The following is an 8930-nucleotide window of genomic DNA, read 5'->3' on the forward strand; positions in this document are numbered from 1 at the left end:
TCAACCTCCCAAAGTGCTGGGATTATAGGCGTGAGCCACCGTGCCTGTGGCTGAACTATTTAATAAATGATGAAGTATTGAATTAAAACCCCTTCAGTTGGCACCCCTCTCATGCGGCCCTTGCCTGTCTGGTTCCATCTCCCCCGCCCCATCTATCACTTTATATTGTAGCACAACTGGGCTACTCGAAGTGCTTTCAACATGATTCATTCTGTCACGTCTTGGAGCCTCCTTTGCAATATCCCTCTCTCTGGAAAGCTGCCTTGTTTCTCCCTGGTTATTCTTCACCCCTTATTTAGTGTTCAGGTGTCTTTACAAGCGTCCCTGACTCTCTGAGGCTGACTTAGGCCCTTGCATTTCCTGTTTGTTTTTTTGAGACGAAGTCTCACTCTGTCCCCCAGGCTGGAGTGCAGTGCTTTGATCGTGACTCACTGCAAACTCCACCTCTCAGGTTCAAGTGATTCTTCTGCCTCAGCCTCCCAAGTAGCTGGGATTACAGGTATGCACCACCATGCCCAACTAATTTTTGTATTTTTAGTAGAGACAGGGTTTCGCCGCCATGTTGGCCAGGCTAAACTCGAACTCAAGACCCCAAATGATCTGCCCATCTCAGCCTTCCAAAGTGTTGGGATTACATGCATGAACCACTGCACCTGGCCTGATATGGTTTTTTAAACAAGATACAAAAAAATGATAAACATAGAAAAAGATTGATAACATCAACTCTATTAAGTTTTTTTAATTGCACTTAGCAAAAAGACTCAACAAAAAACACAAATCACAATCTGACAGAAGATACTTTTGACACACTCACCTGTCACAGGAATGTGTTTTAAATATTTCTACACATCAGTAAGAAAAAGGCAGTTCGGGGGAGTGGCCAACGGCTTGCGGAGCAACATGCCCAAGTTTTATTGTGACTACTGCGATATATACCTCACCCATGACTCTCCATCTGTGAGAAAGACACACTGCAGTGGTAGGAAACACAAAGAGAATGTGAAAGACTATTATCAGAAATGGATGGAAGAGCAGGCTCAGAGCCTGATAGACAAAACAACGGGTCCTCCTCTCCCTGGTATGATGCCAGCACCCCATATGGGGGGCCCTCCCATGATGCCAATGATGGGCCTTCCTCCTCCTGGGATGATGCCAGTGGGACCTGCTCCTGGAATGAGGCCACCTATGGGAGGCCATATGCCAATGATGCCTGGGCCCCCAATGATGAGACCTCCTGCCCGTCCCATGATGGTGCCCACTCGGCCTGGAATGACTCGACCAGACAGATAAGGATAGAGGGGAGGCCTCATTCTATCAGTTTTATATTACCTGTTCTGCTTCACCAGGAGATCATGCTGCTGTGATGCTGGGTTTTCTAAACAGCATAAGGAAGACTTGCTCCCCTGTCTGATCAAAGAGAATAGTTTTGGAGGGGAGAGGTGGGGCAAAAAAGATGCAATTTTCATTTGTATTGGGAAATGTGAAAATAAAATTGTCAACTCTTTTAGTTAAATAAAAAAAAAAAAAAAAGAAAAAGGCAGTTCGGGCGCGTTAGCTTGTACCTATAATCCCAGCACTTTGGGAAACTGAGGGAGGCTCACTTGAGCCAGGAGCTTGACAACAGCCTGGTCAAGAAGGTGAGACCTCACTCTACAAAAAAAAAAATCAAAACAAAATTAGCTGGGTGTGGTAGTGAGGGCCTGTAGTCCCAGCTACTCGAGAGGCTGGAGAGGCTCAGGTGGGAGGACTATTTGAGCCTGCAAAGTCGAGGCTGCAGCCAGCCGTGTTCCTGCCACTGCACCCTAGCCTGGCCAACAGAGCAAGACCCTGTCTCTAAAAAATGAATAAACAAATAAATAAGAAAAAGACATACACCCCAACTGACAAAAGGGCAAACATTTGAACAGAGTTCATGAAGGTGAATACATGGCCAATAAATGTATTAAACATATTTAGAAGATGCTCAATTGTATTACTAGTCAGGAAAATGTGAATTCAGACTATAGTGAAATATCACGTTAAACCCCTTAAGATAAGAAATTTAAGTTAGACAACAATAGCAAATGTTAAGAGTGGAGTTGGAGCATAGAGACTCTATATACGGCTGCCTGAAGTATAAATGAGCGTTCAACCACATCGGAAACTATTTGGCATTCTTTCAAAGCTAAGTGTTCACAAATCTATAGCCAAGCAATCTCATTCCTAAGTACAAACCTGAGAAACACATGCATTTATGAACATAAGGAAAGACTACAAGAATATTCAAGGCAGCCACGTCCTTAACAGCAAACAACTCGAAATGACCCAACATCCATCAACAAAAGTGGTGATAAATAATTGTGGTATATTCACACAATAGACTGGAAAATGGACACAGCAGGGAACTTGGAAGCATTACATTTAGTGAAAATAGGAAGTCTCAGAAGACCACATAGAGTATCATAACTTTTTTAGAATTCAATAGGTAATAAAAGTAAGCAGTTAGCTGGACGCAGTGGCTCACGCCTGTAATCCCAACACTTTGGGAGGTCATGGACGGTGAATCACCTGAGGTTGGGAGTTTGAGACCTGTCTGGCCAACATGGAGAAACATCATCTCTACTAAAAATATAAAATTATCTGGGCATGGTGGTGGGCACTTGTAATCCCAGCTACTCTGAGGCTGAGGCAGAAGAATGGCTTGAACCCAGGAGGCGGAGACTGCTGTGAGCCGAGATCACGCCACTGCACTCCAGCCAGGCAACAAGAGCTAAACTCCATCTCAAAAAGAAAGTAAGCAACCAACTACACGTGTGTTTGTGTTGTCTCTGTGATAAAAGTGCATTTGTTAAGATTTCAAGATAATGGCTACCTCTAGTGGGCAAACTGGGATGTGAGACAAGGAATGTAAGTAACTGCAGGTAAATGCATGTTATCGGCAATGGTCTAGATCTTGATTTGAGAGGGTGGATCACAGGGATTCAGTATGTTATGATTTTTTAAAATAACAAATACATATGTTATCAAGAAAAAGAGAGAAACTAAACAAATAGATGAAAAAGAAATATAAGGCCAGGCACGGTGGCTCACACCTGTAATCCCAACACTTTGGGAGGTCGAGTCGGGTGAATCATCTAAGGTTGGGAGTTCGAGACAAGCCTGACCAATATGGAGGAACCCCGTCTCTACTAAAAATACAAAAAATTAGCTGGCGTGATAGTGCATGCCTGTAATCCCAGCTACTTGGAAGGCTGAGGCAGGAGAATTGCTTGAACCCATGAGGCAGAGGTTGCAGTGAACTGAGATTGTGCCGTTGCTCTCTAGCCTGAGCAACAGAGCGAAACTCTGACTCAAAAAAAAAAGAGAGAGAGAGAGAGAGAACTACTAATATAGTAGAAGTCTTAGGAAAGAGAATATCATTTATGCCAATGGTTTTGAAATTTAGACAACATGAACTGCCTAGAGAATAGAAGTTATCAAAACTAGTTTAAGAAGAAATAGAAAATTTAGTAGTATAATAAATAAATAGAATAAGTAGTCCTGGCTGGGCATGGTGGCTCATGCCTGTAATCCAAACACTTTGGGAGACCGAGGCAGTTGAGCTCAGGAGTTTAAAAAACACTTGAGCTCAGGAGCTTAAAACCAGACTAGACAATATGGTAAAACCCTGTCTCTACAAAAAATACAAAAATTAGCCAGGCATGGTAATGCACACTTGTTGTCCCAGATATTTAGGAGGCTGAGATGGGAGGATCACTTGAGTAAAGCAGGCTGAGATATTGTACCACTGCACTCCAGCCTGGGCAACAGCGAGAATCTCACTAAAAAAGTAAATAAAAAATAGGCAGGGACTTCATGACTAAAACACCAAAAGCATTGGCAACAAAAGCCAAAATAGACAAATGGGATCTAATTAAACTCCAGAGCTTCTGCACAGCAAAAGAAACAATCATTAGAGTGAACCGGCAATCAACAGAATGGGAAAACATTTTTGCAATCTACCCATCTGACAAAGGGCTGATATCCAGAATCTACAAAGAACTAAAACAGATTTACAAGAAAAAAAAAACAAACAAACCCATTCAAAAGTGGGCGAAGGATATGAACAGACACTTTTCAAAAGAAGACATATGTGAGGCCAAAAAACATATGAAAAAATGCTCATGTTCACTGGTCATTAGAGAAATGCAAATCAAAACTACATTGAGATACCATCTCATGCCTATTAGAACGGTGATAGTTAAAAAATCTGGAGACAACAGATACTGGAGAGGATGTGGAGAAATAGGAACACTTTTACACTGTTGGTGGGAGTGTAAATTAGTTCAACCATTGTGAAGACAGTGTGACGATTCCTCAAGGACCTAGAAGTAGTAATTCCATTTGACCCAGCAATCCCGTTACTGGGTAATATCCAAAGGACATTTCTGTGGTGTGCCATTGACCTATCCCTGTGCCCAACACAGGGTCTTAATCATCTCTCTCTCTCTCTCTCTCTGTAACTATCATAACCATTTTCAGGTGTTCTGTAAGGTTAACTGTATTAATATTGTCGTATAACAGATCTTTAGAACTTTTTAATCTTGCAAAACTGAAACTCTATGTTCATTGAACAACTCACATTTTCCCCTCTCTTCAGCCCCTGGTTACCATCACTCCACTTCCACTTTATGAATTTGACAACATTAAATTCTTCATATAAGTGGAATCATAGTATTTGTCTTTTCCTGCCAGCCGTGGTAGCTCACGCCTGCAATCCCAGCACTTTGGGAGGCTGAGGCAGGTAGATTGCTGGAGCCCAGGAGTTTGAGACCACCATTGGGCAACGTAGCGAGACCTCATCTTTATAAAAAAAATCTTTTACAAACTAGCTGGGTGTGGTGGCATGATCCTGTAGTCTCAGCTACTTGGGAGGCTGAGGTGGGAGGATCGCTTGAGCATGGGAGGCAGAGGCTGCAGTGAGCTGAGATCACACCACTGCACTCCAGCCTGGGTGACAGAGTGAGTCTCCATCTCAAAAAAGAGAAAAAAAAAATCCACTTGTAATTGCTGCTCATCGGAGTGTGTGTCCAGGACAACTTGAATCTATGCTCCCGGGTTGGAGTCCTCAAGCTGGGCCCAAATAAACTCTCTATATTAATTGTGCCTCAGCTTCTTTCTTGTAGGTCAGCAAGATTAACTCTCTATCACATACCACACGTAAAATTGGTCAAGTTCTATTAAAGACCTAAATTTGAAAAGAAAAACATTAAAGTTATTTGAAGATAGTGAGATATTGAAGTATCTCACTAGAAGACAAAATGAAGATATTGAAGAATATGTTTATAACTTCGAGGCGGAAACAATTTCTTTTAAAAAAGGTATATATATGGCTGGGCGCAGTGGCTCACACCTGTTATTCCAGAACTTTGGGATGCCAAGGCGGGCGGATCACTTTAGGTCAAAAGTTGGAGACCAGCCTGGCCAACATGGTGAAACTCTGTCTCTACTAAAAAAAAAAGAAAAAATTAGCTGGGCATGGTGGCATACACCTGTAGTCCTAGCTACTCGGGAGGCTGAGGCAGGAGAATCATTTGAACCCAAGCGGCGGAGGTTGCAGTGAGCCAAGATCGTGCCACTGCACTCCAGCCTGGGCGACAGAGCTAGACTCCATATTTATTTATTATTTTATTTTATTTTATTTTATTTTATTTTATTTTATTTTTAGATGGAGTCTCTTTCTGTTGACTCGGCCTCGTGTCACACAGTGACACGCACAGTGGCTTATGCCTGTAATCCCAGCACTTTGGGAGGCCGAGGAGGGCAGATCACAAGGTCAGAAGTTCAGGATCACAAGGCAGGAGAATTGCATGAACCCAGGAGGCGGAGGTTACAGTGAGCCAAGATTGCACCACTCTACTCCAGCCTGGGCAACAGAGTGAGACTTCGGGAGGCCAAGGAGGGCGGACAGCAAAAGCCACAGATTAATGACAACATTTAAAAGAACATATGAAGTAAATTCACCAGTAATGATTCGAATCAATATTGTACTGGAATGGCTAGCCAATGCAAAGGCAAAGCAAAACAAAACAAAAAGAAAAACAAGTTTGGGCACAGTGGCTCACACTTGTAATTCTAGCATTTTGAAAGGCCAAGGTAGGCAGATTGAAGTCAGGGGTTCGAGATCAGCCTGGCCAACATGGTGAAACACAGTCTTTACCAAAAATACAAAAATCAGCCAGGTTTGGTGGCCTATGCCTGTAACCCCAGCTACTCCAGAGGCCAAGTCAGGAGAATTGCTTGAACCTGGGAGGCAGAGGTCGCAAGGAGCAGAGATTGTGCCACTGAACTCCAGCCTGGGCAATAGGCGAGACTCTGTCTCAAAAAAAAAAAATCTAACCTAAGAGCACATCTCAGATAGTTGACAGTATTTTTACTAAAGGAAGTAACATGTATATACTAGTTTCTCAATGAAGTCCCCTCCTCAGGCCGCTCCTCTTCTCCCAGGCCTGTGGTCTTCATCCTTTCTCTTTGCTCCCCTCCCCTCTCTCCTTCCCTCTCCTTACGTCCTCCTCCTCCTTCCCCTTACTCACTCCTCCTGCACTGTCTCCCCTCCCCATCCTCTCCTTCCCATCTCTTTCTCCCCTCCTGTTCCCACATTCCCCACTTCCTCCCCCTTACCCTTGCTCTGAATTGAGCGATACAAAACTCTACCTGCTTACACCTGCCTTCCCTTGAAAAAATAGCACCAATCTTTCCGTAGAGCAAGAGATGACAAACCAACGCTCACAAGCCAAATCGAGTCTGAGACTTGTTTTTGTACTGCCTTAGAGCTAAAAATGGTTTTTACATTTTTAGAGAGGCTGTTTAAAAAAAAAATAGAAGAATATTTGACAGAGACCATATGTGGCCTGCAACTCTACAATATTTACTATCTGCCCCTTTACAGAAAAAGTTTATCCATCACTATCCTAGAAGATTCATACTTGAAAAGGTTAATGTAGGGATTATAAATACATGATGCCTACATAAATACATAACTTTAAAAATATACATTGGCCAGATTCACTGGCTCACGCTGGTAATCACAGCACATTGGGAGACTGAGGCTGGAGGATTGCTTGAGCCCAAGAGTTCAAGACCAGCCTGGACAACATAGCAGGATCCACTCCCTACAAAGAATTAAAAATTTTGGCCAGGTGCAGTGGCTCTCGCCTGTAATCCCAGCACTTCAGGAGGCTGAAGCAGGCGTATCACAAGGTCAGGAGTTCAAAACCAGCCTGGCCAACATGGTAAAACTCCATCTCTACTAAAAATACAAGAATTGGCCAGGTGTGGTATACGCCTGTAACCCCAGCTACGCAGGAGGCTAAGGCAGGAGAATTGCTTGAACCCAGGAGGTGAAGGTTGCAGTGCGCTGAGATCGTGCCATTACACTCCAGCCTGGGCAACAAGAGCAAAACTCCATCAAAAAAAAGAAAATGAGTAAAAGATATAAAGAGACATTTTACCTAAGAAAATACATGGATGGGGCCAGGCGTGGTGGCTCACGCCTGTAATCCCAGCACTTTGGGAGGCCGAGATGGACAGATCATGACGTCAGGAGTTCAAGACCAACCTGGCCAACATGATGAAACCCCATCTCTACTAAAGATACAAAAAGTTATCCAGGTGTGGTGGTGGATGCCTGTAATCCCAGCTACTTGGGAGGCTGAGGCAGGAGAATTGCTTGAACCTGGGAAGTGGAAGTTGCAGGGACCCAAGATCGTGCCATTGTACTCCAGCCTGGGTGACAGGGTGAGACCCTGTCTGAAAAAAAAAAAAAAAAAAGAAAATACATGGATGGCAATAAGCACATGAAAAGTGTTCAACATCAGTAGCTATCAGAGAAATGCAGATTAAAACCACAATGAGATATCAATACACATGCCTTAGAACCACTAAAAAAAAAATTGTAAAAATATCATATGCTGGTGAGAATGCAGAGAAAATAGATCTCTCATTTATGGCTGGTGGGAATGTAAAAGGGTACAGCCACTCTGGAAAATAGTTTGGCAGCTTCTTAAAAAACTAAATATACATACAACTTAACAATTGTACCCCAGGCGCGTATCCCAGAAAAATGAAAACTTACATCTACACAAAAACCTGTAGAAGTGGTCTATTATAATATCTTTATTTTAAAAGCCAGAAGCTGGAAACAATAAAAATGGTCTTCCATAGGGGAATGGTTGAAGAAGCTGGCGCATCCAAAAATGAAATTCAGCAATGGAAAGGAACAAATTCTTCACACGCATGACTTGGATGGATCGCACAGGCATATGCTAAGTGAAAAAAAAATGCCAATCTCAAAAGGTTACAGACTGTATTATTCCATTTATATAGAATTCTCAAAATGACAAAATTATAGAGGTGGAAAACAGATTCTCCAGGAGTTAGGGAAATGGGATAGAGAGGAGTGAATGTGACTATAAAGAGGAAACACAAGGGACATCTTTGTGGTGATAGGACAGTTCGATGTTCCAATTGCTGTACCGGTTACATTAATCCGCAGAAATGACAAAATAACACAGAACTAAGCAGGCACAATGTACTGATGTCAATTTTCTGGTCAGCAGCAAAGTTGAAAAAAATGCTTCCTTTAGTTCTATACCTATTTGAAAATAAAAGTTTTTGGCCAGTCACAGCAGCTCTCGCCTGTAATCCCTGCACTTTGGGAGCTGAAGGCAGGTGGATCACCTGAGCTCAGGAGTTCGAGAGCAGCCTGCCCAACATGATGAAACCTCATCTCTACTAAAAATACAAAAAATTAGCTGGGCATGGTGGTGCTCGCCAGTAGTCCCAGCTACTCGGGAGGCTGAGGCAGGAGAATTGCTTGAACATGGGAGGCAGGGGTTGCGGTGAGCCAAGATCGCACCACAGCACTCCAGCCTGGGGGACTGGGGGAGGGGAGGGGAGGGGAGGGGAGGGGG

General features: G+C 43.2%; 1 pseudogene across 1 annotated transcript; it reads left to right on the top strand.

The window, feature by feature from the left end:
- The first annotated feature begins 873 nt into the window (after positions 1–873).
- LOC116537849 lies at positions 874–1513 on the top strand (annotated as a pseudogene). The gene has a single exon (XR_004263388.1). The product of XR_004263388.1 is annotated as a U1 small nuclear ribonucleoprotein C pseudogene (transcript).
- The last annotated feature ends 7417 nt before the right edge of the window (positions 1514–8930 follow it).

The sequence above is a fragment of the Sapajus apella genome, unplaced genomic scaffold, assembly GCF_009761245.1.
Source record: "Sapajus apella isolate SASKATOON/1434 unplaced genomic scaffold, GSC_monkey_1.0 scaffold114, whole genome shotgun sequence".
NCBI classification, from domain to species: domain Eukaryota; kingdom Metazoa; phylum Chordata; class Mammalia; order Primates; family Cebidae; genus Sapajus; species Sapajus apella.